Raw genomic sequence first — 22,709 nt, forward strand, 5'->3', positions numbered from 1 at the left:
GAGTGCAACAAGCAAGTGGCTTAAGCTTATTTCTTCTATTAACAGGGTAGTGTAGTGCTCTTCCTGCCTAGCATTTTAGCAGAGCATCTTTCAGAAGCATTAGCAGAAGATTACAGTCCTCCTTGATTATCTCAGACCTTAAATTTATTATGCCCCTATCACACACAGCTATTATAGTCAACTGCAGGTTTGTAATTGCTCTCAGTGGGAGAAGGTTCAAGCCCTTTATTTCTTCCTCAGAAGGATATTGGGCCTGATCCAATTCAGGCCAGGCACGAACTGTTTTCTTCTCTAAAAATCTATTTCCTTATTTTTAGATTAATTCAAGCTATAAGATATCATTATTCTCTCTGGCCCTTGACCTTCCAGATAACCCTTCTTTATGCCACAAAATAAATGTACAGGAGAACATAGCACTAATTAAAAGACAGCATACCTTTGATTTAAGCATCAAATAAGAACATGATAATATCACTGAAGGAAAATAATATAGCTCATCATATAGACAGAGAGTAAAATCAAAGCATAGCTATGAGTCCATGTTAACAGCAGAGGCATACTCCTCTCCAATACAGACACAGTCACTCAGCTGTGTTATCACTCAATTGAACTCCTTGTACATATGTGAGCAGCTTCCATTTGCCTCAGCATCCCCCCAAGGTTCTTGCCAACCAGCTCTGAAAAGAAAGAAAGAAAGAAAGAGACACTAACTCAAGGGGACTTCTCTGTGGAGGCCCTTGACTTGAAAGATATATGAATAACATGAGACACTGACCCCTACACATGCATGTACATCCCCTGTAATTGTACTCTCATGAGTTTGCACCTGAGTATTTTCTTGAAGTAAAATGTGTCTTTCCAGTTAGTTGTCCTCTGTGAAAACACAAATTTTCATGCTTGTATTTTCAAGGCACATAAGAAATATCATTCACTATGAATTAATACAAAAACGAAACTCAAGATTTTGTAAAAGAACAAAATAAATAATAGTGTTTGAAGGGGAAGTAGAAATCATGCATTTGCTGCTACTTTTATTCCAGCTTGATGGGGTGTCGTGGTTTAAGCCCTGTTGGCAAGTCAGTCACGCAGTTTCTACTGCCCCCCCGCCTTTTCTTCCCTTCCCCCTTCTCCCCCCCCCACCCCACCCCACTCCCGGAGGGATGGGGAGGAGAATCGAAAGAATGTAACTCCCACGGGTTACAGCCCAGTAACTAAGGTATAACACAAATCACTACTGCTGCCACCAATAATAATAATGATAAAGGAAATAACAAGGGAAGAGAATACGATACCACCCATCAAAAACGAGCCCGACCGAGCAGTGAGTGTCCTTCCGGCTAACTCCCAGTTACCCCCCACCCCGGCCATGACGTGCTGTGGTATGGAATACCTCTTTGGCTAGCCTGGTTCAGGCGCCCCGTCTCTGCTTCCTCCCGGCTTCCCCTCCTCCCTGACAGAGCATGAGGATCACAAAGTCCTTGGCCAGACCAAACATTTGAGCGTTATCAGCGCTGTTCCCAGGCTGAAAGTCAAAAACACAGCGCTGCACCAGCTACTAAGAAGGAGAAAAATGACTGCTACTGCAGAACCCAGGACATGGGGTTTCCAGGAATTCAGGGTTTAACAGTATCTCAACAGGGCAAATAGTCAACACATAAGCTTGGCTTTCATACATGATGAATCTACAAGTTACCTCTGCGAAAGACGCACTTGCCACTCAAATTCCTCCCCTTCAGAATCTCCCACAAAAATTGCTTCCAAAAAGGAAAATCAGGAGCATTCTTCATTGGACAGAGATGCTATAATCAGGTTCAGGAAGTGATTAACATGGAAAAAATAGTTGATTTAGGAATTAACTTTAAGTGACAAGTCCCCTAGCATTTGATTTTGTTCATAATCTGCACTGCAAAGGCAACTGCTCTTCCCAGTTCCTCACTATTGAATTAAAACAAGGACTAAAACCAGCTTACAATATTTGCCAACTCCAGCTGCTGGTTTTGTCTTCTGTTTAAATGCTATTCATTTCTCCTTTACTACATTCTCAGCAGAAAACAATTGGCTCTACAAAACTTAGATTCTATATTTAGAAATCTTTCAAAGCTGAGGGCTTTTGGATAAGGAATTTTCATTTAATGATATCAGAAGGATTAGAAAGCATTTTTATAAAGAAACTAACCAAGCTAAGCTGGAAGATGAATATTAAAATGCCTAATTTTAATTGGTAAACTAAAATGCCTAACAGCCAAAAGCCTATTGCATGATATATAGCACTACTGAGCAAAGTTAATATTCTTTGGATGGATGTCATAAATGTTTATTTTCATAACCTAAAATGTTTTTATTTCATAGATGTGTCATTTTAGCACTAAATTTCTTGCCTTGCATACTTATTGTAGGGTTAATTTCCATACATGTATAGTGTATATTACACTTATGTTACTAGAACATACTGTCAATTTTAATTAAAATTTAACATTCTTTTCTATTTCAGAATACAAATCAATCATTTCATTCTCTCAGTCTCTCCATTCAGCTGCATCATAAAATACCCTTAAGACCCCAAATATTGGTGTTTTATAAATCCTTACAATATAAGCGCTACAATGCTTTGGTTTACATGTATTGTGACACACCTGAGGTTTGATATTTAAGGACTTCTACGTTAGTGACAATTTATGTGCTGAACTGCCAGAGAGGCTCTGGGAAGGCAAAAGCTCAGCTTTTGTAAAACGGTGCTGTGGCATGACACAAAGATCCAAACTGAGGATGTTTGTGAAAAGGCTTTCGTTGAGCCAAAGAGATTTTATGAGACTTCAGCACAGTATAACATTATTATGGCAGGACTACTAGAGCAGCTCACTGTTTACCTACCAAAATCACACTTCTGGTGTATGCAAAAAAAAAGTGAAAATAAAGACTATTTAGGTTACAAATACAAAATCTACAATCCCCAGAAATTTAGGGAATTTTCACTGTTTCCTATAACAACCTTATCACACTTTTTAAGAACTGTCATAATAAGGAAATAGTTACAGCATTGATTTCCTTCAAACTTTGCTACTGAGAACAGTCCATTTTACAAATTGCCAATTAGTCATGCTCAAATAGTTACTATTACAAATTTGCTGGAATAAATTAACAACTGCTTTGATTACTTTATTTTTTTTATTTTTAATCTTCTGAAACTTGATCTTTGGGAAATTGAGATTTTAAAAGTGCTCTACATGCTGATTTAAAATATGGAATCTGGAATTTGCCCAAAATGATGATATCCTCATAAAAAGGCAGGCTGGTCAAATTTGCTAGTATGAAGCATAGACATCCAGGCTTTAAAGACCCATGTGCTGAGAGAGTCTCACATTGACATGGCTTTAAAGGTCACATACATACTCTGCCTCAACTGAACCCCAAGGGATGCTGTGGCTAAGCACACAAGATGTTCAGATACTACAATTAGGTTTAAATGGGCATATGGCAGAAGAAATCTGTTCCCATAGGAGGAGAAAAAGGAGAAGTAATATCACAAGCGAAATTAAGAAAAATCAGGATGACAGCATATTACTAAACTAATAGAAGGGGTGATACAAAAGGGAGGAGGTTGAGTTGCAAGGAGAGACTTGAAATTAAGAAGACAATTCTGGGAGCACAGCAATGCGTTCAGTGTTCATGCTGACCTTCAGCTGGAGAAAAATGACATTCTTTTTGCTTCATTTGGATTTTGGTATATTTCACATTTATCTAATGTTTTCAGTACAAGGCAAATCATCTCAAAAAAAAAAAGCCTGATTTGAAAACTTAATAAATGTGGGCGTTTACACAGGACAAAGTAAATGAGTGAGTAAGGAACAAGATTTCTTCCTCCTGTTCAAAGGGAAGCTGTCTTCATACGTATGAGACCTCATAATCGGCTCCAACGCTGCTGCCTGCCTCTGTCAGGCCGTTTACAGAGCAGAGGTTAATTTTGCTAACAAATCAGGACTCAAATCTTTCTCAGATATTTTCTTCTTGGGCTGTCCTTTCCTCTGGCTAGTAAGATAGAAATCAGCCTCAGAAAGAATGAATGTTTTGTGCAACAGTTTTCTTTCTCCACATCTATGCTCAGCTCTAAAAGTGAAGCTGCAAATGCAGCAAACAGTGCAGACTGCAAGTGCCATTGCAGTGACTGGAAGGACTGCATCAGGTCCTTCTTTCCAAGTATCAAATGTTTGTGGTTCATTTCTTCACTTTGTTTTCCTTAACAGTACATTCTAACAATATTATTTTAATTAAAGTCGTATCTATACACAACTTTGATTCTTAATGAAAGCCTTTTTGTTGTTGTTTTGGGGTTGTTGGATTTTTTTCTTCCTTTTCTTTTTCAGGAGGGTATTTTTAATTTATAGTTAAAATATCTAATTACCAAAGAAAATGTAATGAAATCCACTAAACGTGAAACAACAAACAGCAATTCCAATTAGCAGGGGGACAGATAAAAGAATTTACATTTCCAAAGCTGTAGCCAGATACTTTTTCTTATTATGTTACCTGTTATTCATTTCATGCTATCAAAGTTCTTTTGCACAACAGAGAAGCATTTATAAATTCCAGCCATGATTCTTCCCCCAGATAAGCAGCACTAAGAGGGAACAAGGAGTGGACAGCAACAAGAGAAGAAATCTGGGAAGTTTCAATGAGAGTTTGTGGGGAGAAAAGTAGGGGATTTTTGCCCCTTTCCATTTTTCCTACCTCCCGAAATCCCACACACAGGTTTTATTCACAGAAGCACACTCAAATCCACGGGACATTTTTGTAAATGTTGACTATAAAATGGGCAGAAAATTGTGACGACAGCTCCTAGGACCCCTGTAAAACACCTGATCTGCACAAAGGAAAAATTATGCCAGAAGACATCTGACTACTGCTGCTTTCATTGATTTTGTTCCCAAGAAGACTAATCACCTACCATAATGTCACTGTGCATGACTCTGCTAAGAAGCTGCACCTCAGTTTTTGTTTACAGACTTTTTTAATTACCTAGTGTATCTTCTACAAGTGAAGGAACTATTATGCACAAGTAGCAGCACTGTCACCACCACTGAATTCAGGCAGACTCTGGAAATGATTAACCCAACATGATTTCTTACAAGAGTGAATGTCAAGCTATATATTGAAAAAAAAAAGAACAAATATCTTTTCAACATAAAAGTGGACATTTAACAGAATTTAGGTGGTAAGCAACAATTGTAATGACAAAACTTGAGTGCTTATCACATAAATACCCCAGTCTCAAAAGTCAGTTCTATGGCAAGTTTTAGCGTTGTCAGACAAAATTTTCAGCTGATGTAAAAGCAGACAGAGTGAGGGATTTTCTCATGTTTCAACTTTCAATCCTAAAAGCCTAAAAAAAAAAAAAAAAGTCTATTTCCAAACATTTATGAGAAATCCAAAACATTTTGTTTAAAGAAAGAAATAGCATTGTGAAGGACTGTTGATTTTTGTTGAACTGGTTTTGTGGGAAACACTCGTCTCCTGCCATCCTTTATTTAGTCCTTCCTACTCTCTCTGCTCTGGAGGACTTTGGCTGGCACAGTGGCAGCCAGGAGAGCACTCCCTCTAAGGGCAGTGGTGAGGTTTGATCCCAGTTCCAGCTCCACAAGTAGTCAACCCTGTTATTTGATGATGGGGTGATGGGAGCAGGGCGGGTGGCACGGGAATCAAACTCGCCCCTGTTTCAGGAAAATCAGGAGCGTTCCCTTAAAGAATCACATACACCTGGGGCATAGGTACCCCAGGGCCTTTCTACCAGGGGTCTTCTTTGTGGGAACTACGAGGAGGAAGGGCTGCAGAGAGAAATAGCCTGTCAGCCAGAAACAGAGCAGTGCTGTTCCCTGCCCAGATACCCTTCCTTGCCCAAGTCCTGGGAACCTTCTTGACAAATATTGTGAAGGTCAGCTATAGCTATCAATAACAATATGCATCACCAGCTCTGATGACACTATCAAAGAAAAACATGGAGCTGATTTTATCCTTTTCCTCAGTCCTCTGAATCTTAACTTCTATCTGCTACATCTTTACTTATTTTGTTGTTTACCTTCCTTTGTATTTTCTGCTTGCCACTCCAAAATGCTGGGTAATGCATTCGTAGAAAGACGTTCAACTCCCCAGAGCTCCCTGTAATTCAGTGGTGTGGGAACTGATTCACGTAGCCACATGTAATTTGTATAGCACTTTGGGACCCTTCTGGAAGAAAGACACTATAGAACAGTCAGATCATTTGCATTATAAAGGTTCTGGTGGCTGTTTCTTGGATTAGACACTTTAGGTTTGTATTATGTTTCTATGTCATTAGAAACAGGAGCCAAAATGGAGGAAAAAGTATTTTCCTCACAGTCAGATATGCATTCCATATATTAAGTATTGTATATTTAGTAGGATTCTGATTTTCCTTTCCACTTCCAAAACACACTTATCTTCCAGATTCTGTTTCATTGTTTAAAATCAAACCTTTTGAACAGTCAAATTAAGGTGTTGCTTTTGGAGTTTAACATAAATATTGCCCTTTCAAAGCAGTAAACCCAAACTCAGAGGCAATTCCAAGCATCCAGCTTCCCAGATTATTAGATGAAATAACACAGTTCTTCTGATGGGAGAGTTCTCCTTTCACAGGGGGGAAGCGTTCACCAATGCCTTCTACAAACCAGTATCCAGGAAGGGTCAGTAAGGTTGTTCTAAGGGAAGATGTCAGATTGCCTCTTCCTGCAGAAAAACCACCTGCAGAAAAGGGGGGCTGAAGGAAATGTGAAGAATCTCAAGTTTTGAATGAAGGAAACACTGTAAGTAAAGAAGGGGTTAATATGAAGAGAAGCGTAGGGAAAATCATTTCTGAGTCCTCTGGCCCAGGTGTACAACTGATAAAAATAAGATTAGCTTCACTGACTTCAAATTCCAATTTACGCCAGATAAGGATCCAGCTGACTTAATTTTACCTCTTACTTCTTAAAACAATAAAATGACACTATCTATACCCTTGCCTTCAGCAAGAGGTGAGCAGAAAATATTCTCTACCAATGATAAGAATCTGCCCCTTTTCAAATAGCTTTTAGCTTTTCTCAGTAGTTTAAAAATGCCCCACAGAGTGGTTTCTTGCCCATATTGTAGCACTAACTTCTTCCATGTCCAATAGGGTTATTCCAGACTGTTGGAATTACTTCAGATACATTAAACAGCAAATGACAGTTCAATCACTCAGTATCCCTCTGACCAAACTTCTATATACATACCATACGCTGCTTTGCCAGCACAACACTAAACTGTCACGTTTTCATGTCATTTCATATAAACAGATCCTTTTCCTTTTTTAACTAATTTTTTATAGTGAAGAAGCTGTGCAAAGTGATACTTTTGAGTAGGGGACATAGAGATTACATTTTACACGTACAAAAAGAGCGTCCTATTTTAAAATATTCTGAAGAAGTCCTGCAGTTTATATACTTGCAACGGACAGACTCACTTATCTGCTTCCTTATTCCATGATGGTCTAATTATACTGCACTTTCTCCCACTTGGAATCGGACCAAAAGTCCACTGCACTTACCGCAAATCTTTAGGTCAGGACCTTATTTCATAAGAAATGGTCTGTCTGCAGCAGGATTTACTGCTGGTGCAAGCAGCTATCCAGGGTGGGTAAGGATGTCACAGTCTGGTCCTGAGTATTTTGAAATGCATTCTTCCACAACTTTTCATGCATGTTTTAAAAAGTTTGAGCAAAACCATCAATAAAGATGATGCTACAGCAAGCTACTCTAAAGCATACCACAGTAGAAAGTGTGACAATGTTATCAAATAAAACAAGATGATAGACATGTGTTATTTAAGTTATTACAAAGCATTTTGTGTCATACTCAATAAGTAGTAGTCCAGGAAGTTTAAATGTAATCCTGATGGACATTTAGCAAAAAAATAATTTTAAAATGAATAGCATGTGTGGAGAGTATCTGATGGTTTTCCATTCCAAAAAATGAAAGAGAGCTATTTGTGCCAGAAATTGACACTCTTCCAGTTATTGCCGTGCTAGGGTAGCTGTACTCCAATACAGTATACCGTGTGCATAAAATATTCTCACGGTTTAATGTGGGCCAGAAGTGTAGGAGATGGGGGGGGGGGGAAGAGAAATAAAAAAACCCACCACTGATGTAGTTAGGAATTCCAGGCTGCTGGTTATTAAAGTGCCCTTTGGTCACCTGCTACATCCAAATCACACTGCGGTGATTGGCGTTTGCTCTCGTAAGCGGGTATTGTGTGAGCAGTGGGCAGCTGGAACCCTCCGAGAATCTTCACTTGTCAGAGACGAATCAATCATCTCAAAAGATGTCAGCATCTGCCCAAACCATTTTATATTAGAATAAATGGCAGATGGTGGTGTTTTTATATTTAATCAGTTCCACCAAATGCAGTTTCATCTCTTATAAAACTAAACCATCTGCAGTGTGTAGGTGTACAAATCTAGCTAAATGCCCACTGCAGAGCCTTTCCTCTTAAAGGTAAACTGTACATGTTTAACATTCGTGGATGCTAAGTTCAATAAATTTTAAAAGCTTTATAAAACTGCTCTGTCTTTATAAATAACTTTATTTTATTTTTTGTATTTTAAATATTTGGTCTCAAAGGTCCATGCCTAACTCTCGCTTCTGAATCTTATTATGCAAACTGCTCATACTTGACAGTATTAAAATACTTTCTATGAAAGATCATTCCTCCCTTCTTTCTATATAACTGCTAACTTCAGGTCCAGCCTCCTAAAACATGGCACAGAAAAAGACTTAGTAACTTGTCTAGGGCAAAAGACCTCAACAGCAGTATAATTCAGTAGATAAAAAGTCTGACCTGGCAGTATCAGTCCTGAAAGTCTTGACCTTAGTACAGCTTTATCTTGATTTTAGCATGGCTTTCAATACCATCTCCTATAACAGCCTCATGGACAAACTGGTGAAGTACAGACTAGATAAATGGATAGTGAAGTGGACTGACAACTGGCTGAAGTGTTGGGCTGAAAGGGTTGTGATGAGCGTTATGAAGCCTTGCTGTAGATCAGTCATTAGTGGAGCACTGTGGGAGCTGATACTGGGGCCAGTACTGTTTAATCTCTTCATTAAGAGCCTGGATGATGGGCATAGAGTGTGCACCCTCAGCAAGTTTGCAGGCAATACAAAGTTGAAGGGAGTACTTGATGCACCAGACGCTTGCGCTGCCATCCAGAGGGACCTCCACAGGCTGGAGAAATGGGCCAACAGGAAACTCATGAAGTTCAACAAAGGGAAATGCCGAGCCCTGCAGCTGGAGAGGAACAACTCCATGCACAAGATTATGCTGGGGGCTGACCAGATGGAAAGCAGCTTTGCAGAAAAACATCTTGATCTCCCTGGAGAACAGTAAGTTGAACACATACCAGCAATATGCCCTTGCAGCAAAGAAGGGGAACGGCTTCTCAGGCTGCGTTAGGAAGAGTTTTTGCCAGCAGGTCAAGGGAGATGATCCCTCTCTGCTCAGCACTGGTGAGAAACATCTGGTGTGCTGGGTCAAACCCAGCTGTGGACATACTGGTGCAAGTCCAGCAAAGAGCCATAAAGATGGTAAAGGAACTGCAGTCTGGTTCTGTGGAAATTAGTGCTCTTTGACTTCAATTTTGTCCCAGTTTGTGGCAGGTTGGTGCTGTCAGCTGCACAGAGACCCTCCTCACTTTAAAACAATTTCTCCAACAGCACCTGGGTGAAGTTTGACCAACAGCAGTCAGGACAGCTGATTTCCAATACAGACAGATGAGATTTCACAGGGACAAGAGAAGCAGCAATAGAGCAGTCACACAACTTAGCACTGACTTCAGTCTTTGTGCTTTTCCATTTGATTCAGTCAGCACTGATGCCAGTGTGCAACGAACAGTACAAATCACAACTACTGACATATACTGGACTTTGCTCAGACTAAAATTAATAGTGAAATCCCTTGGAAGGTCTAAAAGTTCCCCAAGTTTCATAAAGAAAAATAACTAAATTCTCTGTCAGAAATAATTACAATCAAACAATGGAAAATATTAAACATGTATCTAGCTATCTAATATTTCTACAGCTTTGGAAAGTAATCTAAAAATAAAAATTTGCCTTAAATTTAGAGAAAAGATCATTTACTCTGCCATAAACTTGCTGCCCTAAATACAACATTTTCCTTAGCACAGTGGTAATAAACATGGTATGAGGCTTTTGTGTATTATTAAACAACCCTTACTTTTCAACCCCAGCAGTGGCTATACTTTGAGGAATTGCTATGGTCTACAAGAAACAAGGCTGGTGAAGGGGAGGGGAGCACTTTGTAGCCTTTCTATTTTTATATAAAAAATGGAGATTGAAAAAATTAAATGAGGCTGAGATGCCCTTTAAAGGTTCTACCCAGGCAGCTCTGGAAATGTAGGCACAAAAGATATAAGTAAAGACTGCAAACCGTAGCTTGCATAGAAAGAGGCTTCACACAGAGGCTGGACACCCGCATAGCATGAGCAGGATGCAGACAAGACTATGCCAAAAGCAGCTGAGGGAAGAGGGAAGAAAGGATACAGCTCAGGAGGGTTTATACCTCACTCATCTTCCACCTCACACAGGAGAGGAGTAAGATTTGTGCATTAGTATTTCCTTTCTGGTGCTGTATCTGGGGCAGAGCCCTATACTTAAGGTCATCTCTTATGGCTTCATGCTGGTCCACAGGGAGTGCGCAGAAGGAGGTATCTCAGCTGGGAAGTAGGGCACCCATCTAGGTTAACGTAGTGGTTTCTGTTTATAGCGATTCATGGAAAGCTTTTCTTCAGTTTCAGTCCAAGCGCATTCACAAACACTCCACTCGGGTTTCAGTCTGAGTTTGCCTGTCAAATACGGCTCATTTGAAACCAAGTTACTCCTGAAACTCCTGTTTACTGCATGAAAGGGAAAACTGTCCCTATGCTGCATTGTTTAAGAGCAGGGGGGTTGTAACTTGAGACCTCAACACCTTTTTTCCTGGTTACTAATTTAGTTTGGGGCCTTGTGTTCCCCTTAGGTCAGTCTTTCTTTCAAAATCTTTTAGGAGTCATCCAGGACACTTCTGCACACCTTACAAAATCCTGGTTTCAGTGTAAGAATCTCTTTTATATCTGGCCATCTTCACCATACCTTGGTTCAATACAGTTTGTACTAATAAGCAGGAAAGTAGGGCCAAAACAAAAATCTATCATCTTTGAAAAAGTCTCTTGTAAGGGTTATTGCCTGGGCACCAGGGCAGGACAATAAGAAGGCTAGTATCTAGGAAAAGGCAGATTGTCTCTACTGGCTGCTGGAACTGGAGCCTGGGAATTTTCCTAAAGGCAGAAGAATGAAATAAAGCATTGATACAATCCACAGAAGCGCATATTTTGCCTCGATAAAATCTCACACATTAAGAAGCTGGGGAAGACAAGCTGAGCAAGAAAGAAATCGAGACAAAGATGGAGAAGGCAGTGGGCCAAGGAAGGAAGTAGGAACCAAATGACATCGAGCCTGTGATTCAGATGAAGAGCTGTGCACCACATGAAGACTCAGGGGGACAGCCTGGGAGGCTCTGACATAGACAGCTCCTGGGAGCTACAGAGACAGAAGAAAGAAAAGGCAATGAGCATGTATATTCTTTCTTCTTATTAGAAACATACACATTTTTGTACATAAATAGACATTTTTGTGTTCATAAACATACATATATATACACATACATTTATGTGTGTGTATGTGTTATTTCTTGCGCTATTTCAGTAGAAAAGTGACTAGAGTGCAAAGAGTGTTTGCCTGTTTGCTATCAGATGTCACATGCCCAAAGAATAAATTGTAAACTCACTTTTCCAGTAGGACCAACATTCTCAGCAAAGATGAGCTGACTTTAGTCAGCAGCTTGGTGGGGAGGCCAAAGGGGCTAATACAGCTGTGAAAGTATAACAGGCTGACAGGCTGTTTATTGGAAAATTGCCAGAGAAGCCAAAAGAAGAGACCATGTTTCAACCATCCAGTCAAAGTGGTTGAAAAGTCAACTCCCAAAGTTCACCACAAACTTGAAAGCTGAGTTTAGCACCAATTCAGGGGTGCCCTACCAATGCTGTGACACATTTAAATAACAGTTTGGTGTTTGTATAAAGTTCTTGCTTGATTCATTCTAAGCTACCAACAAACCACTGGTCCAAAGAGAAAGTCTCTGCAATATTAATTTAATCAAAACTGCTACTTCACAGTTTCCAAACAGAATTTTTTGTTTTCTCCCAGAACCACACAAATGCATAAACACTTCATCTACAATATCTACATGTTTAGCTGCAGTGGACTGCTGTAATTACTTCAGCCACAGCTCATGCCATGAAGTACTGGTCTCAGCCACTGTTCTCACACAATTGAAAACAAGATATATTCTGAGATATACGCAGCTTTCAAAAACACACCACCACAAGAATAGTACTGATCTTAGCCCACCCAACATGTATAAATATATAGCATCCACAACATACCAAATCAAGCTATGGAGAAGGCAAGGAAGGGGTGGTAGGTGGGCAAAGAATTGCCAACATACAGAAGCAGGTCAGTTTTCTGAGGAAAAATTGTGCCAGGAATAGAAAATAAATGAAAGCAAGCACAAAGTTGTAGGCAGGGGACAGATATGAAGCTGGTAAACTAGTACAGGAAGGCAACATGGCAGTGAAGGCAACATCTGTAATGCCTTGAAGATGAGGGTGGAAAGATTTCATGTGATGCAGCTAAACAAGAAATGAGTGGCATAAAAGGAAAGCAAAACTACTACAGGATCACTTCATATACTGTCATGTCAAGTCTCTATGCAATTCACAGCTTACAGATTTACCAGCTAACACATTCCTCAATGCAAATTTCTAACTGAGCCAACTGCACAGAAAGTTTTCGATTTGGCTTCACCAAGAACACCGTTTTGTTCACAGCATGAAGCAATGTGGGAGAAGAGGGCTCTTTTTTTTCTGTCATTGCCACTGTACAGCATTCAGCACACTAATGGTGTCATCCTTACTGAAATGCACCATGGTTTGTGCAACCCTGTGAGAGACAATGATGCAGAAACACCATGCCTATGCTCTACCAATAACAGACACTAGGTGCATTGTGGTCATGAACAGCTTTATCACTGAGGAGAGCAAAGAAGACTGTGCTGGTTGCTTTGCCTCAACAATACTACTTCCTAGCCTATTTATAGTGCCATTTTAACAGTCATGGAGGACACATTATTTGGCTGCCCAACTCAGGGAATGCAACTAGCAATAAAGGAAGGGGAGGAACAGCAGAGGTACTAAAAATCATAACTCATAGGCTACAAGATCATGACAAGTCTCTTTTGTAACTCAGTACAGCAAATATGGGTAGAGAAGGGGAGTTTGGGGGTTCACAGTATAATCTGGAGTTCACCTCACCCAACAAAATGCAAATAAACTCCTCTGAGAGAAGTGGAGCTGTTCTGCATTTATACCAAATATAAATGAGAGCAGAACCTCAGCCAACATGATAACTACTTCTTCTGATTTCTTTTGGCTTGTCTCTTTCTCACCCTACAAAATGCTGCGTAATGGGCAAATGAACATGGAGTTCTCTTGCAATAAATTGGATGAGTGAACAGAGGGAAATCAATTTCTTTATGATGGCGTCTACTATGAACAAAACCAGAATGCCTAACGAGTGCTGGAATGATAGATGGAGTTTGAGGACAGAGTCTATTATTACATTATGTTAAACTAAAACAGCTTTGTTGACTTCAATCCATTTATTCCAAATTTTGCACAGATAGAGACTGTGACCAGAATATACACAGCGTACAAAGTTGTGGAGCAGGTTCTGGAAGTTAGAGGGGTTTCTGCTTCTTTTACCACTTAGACCTATCTGGATCAATCACCAACTATGCAACACATAAGGAAAAACACCCTAACATTGCGAACAATGGATATACCAGATGAATTAACAGGAAATTTCTTTAATTTATGAGGTTTAAAAAATAAATTCTTACCTAGGTTAGAACTAAATAGACAGAAATGAAACTTCATCAGGACATTAAATAAATCATTCAGAAATAGCAAAACATGCTCTGTCCCATAATTTTCGGGTGACCAGCAGAAGTCATGTGTATAAGATATTTTCTACCTCAGAGTCTAATTGAAAATTAAAATCAGTCATATACAATAATTAGGACAGGTGTTTTTAAATTTTTTAAAACATTTCCCTTTGAGGCAATAGTTTTATATTCTATTTTATACTCTTGACACTTACTAAACTAAAAACATGCATACAAAATTACAAACAAATCCAGACTGCTGCTTTAAAACTCTACCTCCAGCAGTTCGAAGTGGGCTGTGCAGCAGGATCCTCCAACCCTCTCACATCCCCCACCAGCCAGCCTACTCAAACCTTATAAATCACTACACTTTGATAATTTATCAGAGGTACACTAAAGGCAGAAATTAGCATCTGCATTAATGCCTAATCAGGGCTTTTAAAGAAGATTCCCCTTGCCATACAGTGCTGACCCCTGGTAAATCTGAAGATAGGCACCAGACCAGAAAAATGCTGTTATCTGGAGGAATTGGTATTCCTACACTGCTGTGAAAGAGGGCTGCTTAACTAATGAACTTCTTTTGTAAGAGAACATCTTTCATATCAATGTTAAAAAAAGCACTCAAAATACTTAAAAATTCAGGAGCCATCCACAGACCTTAGGATAGAACATTTAAGTAACATGAGGAAGTTACCATTTCTGGGACATTCCTCACAGTGCACGTTTCTGAGAGCAGAAAAGGATGACTGGGTTCTGCAGTTTGCCATAGCTGAGAGACAGTGATGTTTCTGGCCTGCAGATGGCAAGGGAGGAAGCAAGATACTGCTGCTGCCAATGGCATGTTGAAGCAACAGAGGTCCCATATTCAGACTACAACCATCTTTGTGGAGCGGACTTTGCAGAACTCCACTAGCAGCACAGCTGAAGATGGCATTTGTGGCACCATTAGGGTCTAGTAACAGGGTATCCTCCGAAGTGTTTATTCTTACATCTATATTCCTGACAAGAAATAAAAAAAGTATATCTGTTATGCATCGTCCCTTTATTCCAAAAGTCTTTATTCATCGTCCCTTTATTCCTCTTGTCTTTATCGTATGCTACAGGACAATATTAGAGGAATGGTGGAGCATATCAAAATATGTGTGCTTATTTATTCATTTATTTTACATTTTACAAACCCATCATCTTGGAAAAATGACTTAGAAAGGGAATGTCTGTCTGCAGACACATGAACTGTGAGGGTTACAGATGGCTGCAATCTTTTTTTGAATTACAATTTTTTCGCTTAATTTTAAAATTGAAATAACAGTCTTCCAAAAATTTTTCCTTTTTTTAATATCCAAATGTTAAAAATGCTACTTCTGCTTATTTATACCTGAATTTAAACATTCACATGTTTAGCTGTTATTTTAAAATGCATTCTAAAATCTCCTGCTAACTGTTCACCACTAGTCATGGTTTCCAATGACACCTCCTGTATCAGTCCCTTCCTGAGTAAAAAGGGAGAAACCTTACACTATGAACCATCATTCGTGACTAATTTTCCCATCCAGAGGCTGAAAGTTGAAACACAATTTTGCAAAAGCATCTAAACCCATATTTAATTTTCATTTCTGTTACAGGAGCATGTTAAAAATCTTGCTAAATGGGGATTGCAATAAGCACATCTTCAGTGCTCTTCTGAACTAAGTCACAAATGTTGCTTAAGTTGGAAAGCTAATTTTCATCACAAGGAAGTTGAATACCACCTTAGAAAACACCTACTTTTTAGGGTCGGATTCTAAGCTCTGATATACAATTAATAGCTGTAACATCTCAGAAGATGTATAAACACATCTGACAAACGGGGATGCACATCTGTTGGCCACTCCCAGCTACTAGACAGGCTGTAAGATTTGCATCACACACATAGGGGTGTTTCCTGGCTCCTCTCACCACATGACCTACTTGAACTTCCTTGTGTGGAAGGTTATGGTTTAAGAAGCAAAGTTCATGAATTGCCCTCTATAAACCCTGCCCACAGACAGCATGCTAGAGTGAGTAAGCTACCATGGAACATTTCATGCTTGCAGCCATTAAAGTAGTTTGAAATGCCAACACCTACCTGAAAGTAAAACCATGCCATTAGAATAAATTCAGGACATTCCTTTTGTCAGCTCCTGAATACAAAAAATTCTCCTGTAATTTTACCTCAGTGCAACACACATTGGCTTAATGATATTCTACATTGAGCAAACCATGGCAAGGCTGGATTCAAGATTTGCAGGGAGGCATTCAGCATATCAGCCCTGCAATAGGAAAAAAATATTCATCAGCTTTGCAGGAGACCTTTGTACGTAACACAATGCCTCCTAGATCACTGAACAAGTCTGTCCCATCGCCTACAGCATATATGTAAAATACACACTGCCTCCCGCCCTCTGAGCACAACTTGAGGGGCAAAATCACCTCTCCTTCTGTCAACCCCAACTGGGCAATGAAACCTGTTATTACCTCACTCCTCACTTGGCCTCCTCCGAGAGCAGTGTTCAGGTTTCTTTTCTCCATGGTACTACATCAGTTGCTATTACCAGCCTTCAGCCTTTGCAAGATCTATTACACATAGTTCTGTAAATATGTTCACAAAAATTACTTTCCATCCCAGGTCAGGATTCATTGTGTATCAAGAAGACCTATAAAAGAAATAAAGCCATCAGACGTCACGTCATGCTGAAACAACCCCAAAAAAACGAGTCAGCTTTTGGAGGAGACAATAGGCTTTGAACTTGGTAATTACCAGCTATTCCTGATGACTGTACATAGGAAAAGCCACAACCTCCACTGTTCAAGGGGAGGTTGCAAAAGTAAACCCTTCATTATTGTTTCTGCTATATAAATGTTCTTTTGCTTTTCCGTCTATTTAACCTTTATGATGGCAAAGAAATTCAATGTTTAAATCAGCTTTAATTATATTTTTTCTCAACTGTTGCAACAAGGTCCCTTGAGTGACATCTTTATTTGTGTAAAAGGCAGAAGAGTTTGCAAAAATGGGTTTTAAAACACTACTTCTGGCCCACAGAAGTATTTCTCTCACAGGACACAACAGACAAAGAAAGGAGACAGAGTGTTTGCCTACAAAAAAAATCCCTAAGATGGAAAGAGGTTTCAGGAATCCAGTTAAAACACAAATGTTATAAAGATTACAGATGGCACTGCAACCAGAGAGGACTGCAATACTTGGACAAACCCCTTTCAAGGCTATCTACCTAAATTGGCTTTAGTGTCCACGACAACTTAAGATTCATAAAGCATAAAGCCTTCTTCGCTCCTCTCCCACATAATGTGCTTTTTGTGGTTCATTAGATTTTCTGTGTAAAACCACTTCATTTTTAAAGACACTTAAGCACCCTAATCTTTGGAAAACAGAAGCCCAAATTCTTCTAAATGTCTGGCCCATTATCAGCTGGAAGCCAGGTCAGATTCAAGAAACTGGTAAAAGCAATTTCAGACACTGTTTTCTCTGCTCACCACCAATATATCTTTTTCATATATTGGTCTAATTTAGACTGCAAGCTCTTCTGAGCAGGGAATGTGTTTTTGCATTCATAGAGTGCCCCATAAATTCATGGCACTGGGTGCATTTTTATAATAAATAAGAAAAAAAAAATCAATCATTTCAGTTAAATGATACTCTCCTTACACTAGCAATTGATATTAACGCCTCCAGCAATAGCTGATGCTGGCTATATCATTATCAGAACCTCAGAAAGACCCTGGAAATGTAGCTTATATGTTTCTATATTGTTTGCATTTTGGACTCTTGGAAAGTAATAAAGCAATGCAATACAAGATGTCTCTTGGCTCCTTGCTGACTTAAAGGCACTCTGCTTATCAGTGAATTAAAGGCAACTTCTTACATTCACATGGCTAAATCGTTACTGATGTAAGACCATTACATCAAATGACTAGAACACATGCAAGTGCAAGGCACTCAGCTTTTGTTCCATTATAAATGTCTTTGAATGCTGATATTACTGCTGTACTACTTTATGTAGGCCTTTTGTCCTTTCAGCTTTTTTAAGTGCTTCTCTGGCCCACGTTGCAGGACACACAGTGTGGTTTCAGGCATATAGTTTGCTCTAGTGGAATGCATGCAAAATGAATGCAAAACATACAGCCAAGATAAGCCCTGGCAGATCTGGGAAGCAGAGCAGGAGAAATAATTTTGTTTGTTACCTTTAAAATCTCATCCATTTGATAATTATACAACCAATAGAGGGAGAAAAGCACTTTTCTTTGCCAGAGGTGTGTATTTTCCTGTAATCGAGCAGAACTTCCCAGGATACCTAGCCTCTATTTGAATCCTTAGGAATTAATTGTTTTATCCACCCGTTTCCACAGGACAAGGCCACTAAATAATGAGACCCATAAACCTTTATAATTAAGGAAAAATACAGATAACATAGAAACAAGCAGAGCCTTTGGTGGCATAAAAGGACACTGGCTAGTAAACAGGAATAGCCAATGCATTCCTGATCCTAAGTGCAATAATTTTAACAGCTGGTCTCACAAAATAGATTACATGATTAATACATTTGAAACAAACTTGAGTTGCTAGATTAGGGCACTCTGTTCAAACAGTGGGAGCATTCGTTCAATTGTGCATCAGATAGCCATTGTCTGAACGTGGTACTGATAGTCGCATTGTAAAGCTGATTCTCTAATATTCCTGGGATGCAATGTACTGCATTTTTTTCATCATTTCCTCTACATGTAAACTGATCTCCTGCGTTGAAGCAGTACTATTTAAAACAAAAGGGTTTGATTTATAGCCAGTCCCCAGCCTCATAAATCACACCTGCAGTGTGGTGCTCTGAGCTCCCTGTGTTCTGCCAGCATTTACGTTTTATAAATGATTTGGGTTTACCTCCCATTGTGATGGAGCCTAATACAATTGCATTCTTCTCTCCCAGCATTCACTCTTGCTGTTGCTCATTATTCCCACTGGGAATTCAGACCTAGTTTTTGCAAGCTTGTCAGGGGGAGGGGATTGGTGGTGGTGTGGGTTTTTTTTTAAATTAAGGAATGTTGAATTAAAAATTTATGTTCACATTCTGTAGCTTTTCCTATTGCTAGACATACTATGCAGCGGACTTTCTTTCCTCCCCATTGACTAGGCTTATATTTAAGCTCCCATTTGCTAAGCTAACGATTTTGAAGTTAGGACAGCAGCTTGCAATGTCCAGTATAAAGAGTATTTGACCTTCAGAGTAACCCAGGTATGCACATCAACCATTCTACAAACTGCATGAGGAGCTTGAAATGTCATTTAAAAATAAAAAAATAAAAAAGAAGTACTCAAGCCTCCCAAGAGACTAAGTGCAAGGATTTTATTTCTAACTCTCAGAATCTCCCAAAGTGCCAAAAAGATGCTTATATAATATACTACGATTGTCTCTCAAGTTATCAACCATATAACAGTTCTAGTTGGTTAAGCACAGTTCAGACACGCAGAGATAACAAGACTTGCTTCTTAGAGCTGACAGCCTTAAGTCCTGGTTCAGAGAATTATTCCTAAATCATGGCACCATTTAACTGAGATTGATAGGATTTGTGCATATGCTTTGATTTCCTCTGTACCAAAACAGTCCATGATTTAATTTGTTCAATGAATGACCATCATCACTGCCATTTTTACTGTTAAAAATACTGCTACTACCATATCTACAGCCAACAAAGAATCAATTGTAGTTTGAAGTTGGTAAAAGCCACAAAATCTAAGTTACATTTCTGTCACAAGTACACAATACAGTTTAGGTTCAGTTCTGGGGTCCAGACTTCTGAGCACTAACATGGAGTCTGTTATTTGAAGAGACAGTTGCAAAATTTAGACCTGAGATTTGGAAGGCTGCAATGTGTGTCAACAGAGATCAGGCTCAGACCTAACTAGTTGGAAAAATATTTCTGAAATGAATAGTAGTTATTCAGAAAAGCTACTCCCTTTCCAGCACAACTCACAAGTGGACTGGAATAAGTGGCCTTGTTCCAGTTCAATGAAGGATTAAGCTAAACACTTCTATTTTCAAAGTAGATTAAGTGAAACAAGAAGACATTTTGATTTCTGAAATAGAACTGTCCACACGTGCATTTATGCAGGAAGAGCTTTTGCACTTTAAAAGCAAACTTTGTTTTTATCCAAATTTACTTTCAAATGGAGGCAGAAAGCCTTGAATTATGGTGTCTACTGTCTGAAAACTCTGTTGGAAGGACGGTACAGCCCAGCATAAGCGATCCAGAAGGTTACTCGATTGTGTAGAAGACAACTTCCTTCTGCATGTAGTAGAGGAGCCGATAAGGAGAGGTGCCATGCTTGACCTCGTGCTCACCAACAGGGAAGGGCTGGTTGGAAATGTGACTCTCCAGGGCAGCCTTGGATGCAGCGATCACAAGATGCTCGAATTTGAGATCCTCAGTACAGTGAGAAGAGCGTGCAGCAAGCTCACTGCCCTGGACTTCAAAAGAGCAGACTTTGGCCTCTTCAGGAACCTGCTTAGGAAGGTTCCATGGGATACAGCCCTAGAGGGCAGAGGGGTCCAAGATTCTTGGTTGATATTCAAGGATCACCTGCTACAAGCTCAGGAGTGTTGCATCCCAACCAGAAGGAAGTGCAGCAGGAGGGCCAGGAGACCTCCAAGGATGGATAAGGAGCTCCTGAGGAAAATTCAAATGAAAAAAGAGGCTTATAATAAGTGGAAGCAAGGACAGGTGGCATGGGAAGAGTACAGGGATGTTGTCCGGGAAGCTAGGGACCAGGTTAGGAAAGATAAGGCTCAGTTAGAATTAAACTTAGCTAGAGGTATTAAAGATAACAGGAAGGGATTCTACAGGTACATAGCAAATAAAAAACAGACTAGGGAGAATGTAGGCCCCCTCAGGAAGCTGTCGGGAGAACTGGCTACACAGGATTTGGAGAAGGCTGAGGTTCTGAATGACTTCTTTGCCTCGGTCTTCACTGGCAAAGGCTCTGACCAAACCACCCAAGTCTTGGAAGGCAGATGCAGGGACTGTGAGAATGAAGACCTTGTGCTCACTGTAGGAGAGGAACAGGTTTGAGACTATCTTAATCTGAATGTTCACAAGTCCATGGGTCCTGATGAAATCCATCCATGGGTCCTGAAGGAGCTGGCAAATGAAGTTGCGAAACCGCTGGCCATCATATTTGAGAAATTATGGCAGTCAGGTGAAGTTCCCAACGACTGGAAAAAGGGAAATATAACCCCCATTTTCAAGAAGGGGAAAATGGATGACCCAGGGAACTACAGACCAGTCAGTGTCACCTCTGTGCCTGGCAAAATCTTGGAGCAGATTCTCCTGGAGGGCATGCTAAGGCACATGAAAATCAACAAGGTGCTTGGTGACAGCCAGCATGGCTTCACTAAGGGGAAATCCTGCCTGACCAATTTGGTGGCCTTCTATGATGGGGCTACAGAACTGATGGACAGGGTTAGAGCAGTTGATGTCATCTACCTGGACTTGTGCAAAGCGTTCGACACTGTCCCACACGACATCCTTGTCTCTAAATTGGAGAGAAATCAATTTGACGGATGGACCACTCGGTGGATAAAGAACTGGCTGGATGGCCACACACAAAGAGTTGTGGTCAATGGCTCAATGTCCAGCTGGAGAACAGTAACGAGTGGTGTCCCTCAGGGATCGGTGTTGGGACCGGTCTTGTTCAACATCTTCATCGCTGACATGGACAGTGGGAGTGAGTGCGCCCTCAGCAAGTTTGCTGATGACACCAAGCTGTGTGGTTCAGTTGATACCCTGGAGGGAAGGAATGCCATCCAGAGGGACCCTGACACACTTGTGAGGTGGGCTGATGCCAACCTCATGAAGTTTAACCATGCCAAGTGCAAGGTCCTACACCTGGGTCGGAGTAATCCCAGGCACAGCTACAGGTTGGGCAGAGAAGAGATTCAGAGCAGCCCTGCAGAGAAGGACTTGGGGGTGTTGGTCGATGAGAAAATGAACATGAGCTGGCAGTGTGCGCTTGCAGCCCAGAAAGCCAACCGTATCCTGGGCTGCATCAAAAGGAGCGTGACCAGCAGGTCAAAGGAGGTGATCCTGCCCCTCTACTCTGCTCTTGTGAGACCTCACCTGGAGTATTGTGTGCAGTTCTGGTGTCCTCAACATAAAAAGGACATGGAACTGTTGGAACAAGTCCAGAGCAGGGCCACGAGGATGATCAGGGGACTGGAGCACCTCCCGTATGAAGACAGGCTGAGAAAGTTGGGGCTGTACGGCCTGGAGAAGAGAAGGCTGCGTGGAGACCTCATAGCAGCCTTCCAGTATCTGAAGGGGGCCTATAGGGATGCTGGAGAGGGACTCTTCATTACAGACTGTAGTGCCAGGACAAGGGGTAACAGGTTAAAACTTAAACAGGGGAAGTTAAGACTGGATATAAGAAGGAAATTCTTTCCTGTTATGGTGGTGAGGCACTGGAATGGGTTGCCCAGGGAGGTTGTGAATGCTCCATCCCTGGCGGTGTTCAAGGCCAGGTTGGACGAGGCCTTGGGTGATATGATTTAGCGTAAGGTGTCCCTGCCCACGGCAGGGGGGTTGGAACTAGATGATCTTAATGTCCT

At 40.4% G+C, this 22,709-nt stretch overlaps 1 long non-coding RNA gene across 1 annotated transcript in view; it reads right to left on the reverse strand.

Annotated features, from left to right (window-relative positions):
* Nucleotides 1–15,746: 15,746 nt before the first annotated feature.
* The window catches only part of LOC133273451 (uncharacterized), a 34,912-nt gene continuing 27,949 nt past the window's right edge, over nucleotides 15,747–22,709 (reverse strand). The window contains exons 3-4 of the long non-coding RNA XR_009744811.1: nucleotides 16,576–16,754; nucleotides 15,747–16,370 (exon numbers count right to left, since the gene is read on the reverse strand). This is a non-coding gene — a long non-coding RNA (uncharacterized LOC133273451). The remainder of the gene's footprint in view (nucleotides 16,371–16,575; nucleotides 16,755–22,709) is intronic.

This window comes from Pezoporus flaviventris, unplaced genomic scaffold (genome assembly GCF_033815535.1).
Source record: "Pezoporus flaviventris isolate CSIRO_AGI_PZ_B2104156 unplaced genomic scaffold, CSIRO_AGI_Pfla_v1 ptg000031l, whole genome shotgun sequence".
Classification (NCBI taxonomy): Eukaryota; Metazoa; Chordata; class Aves; order Psittaciformes; family Psittacidae; genus Pezoporus; species Pezoporus flaviventris.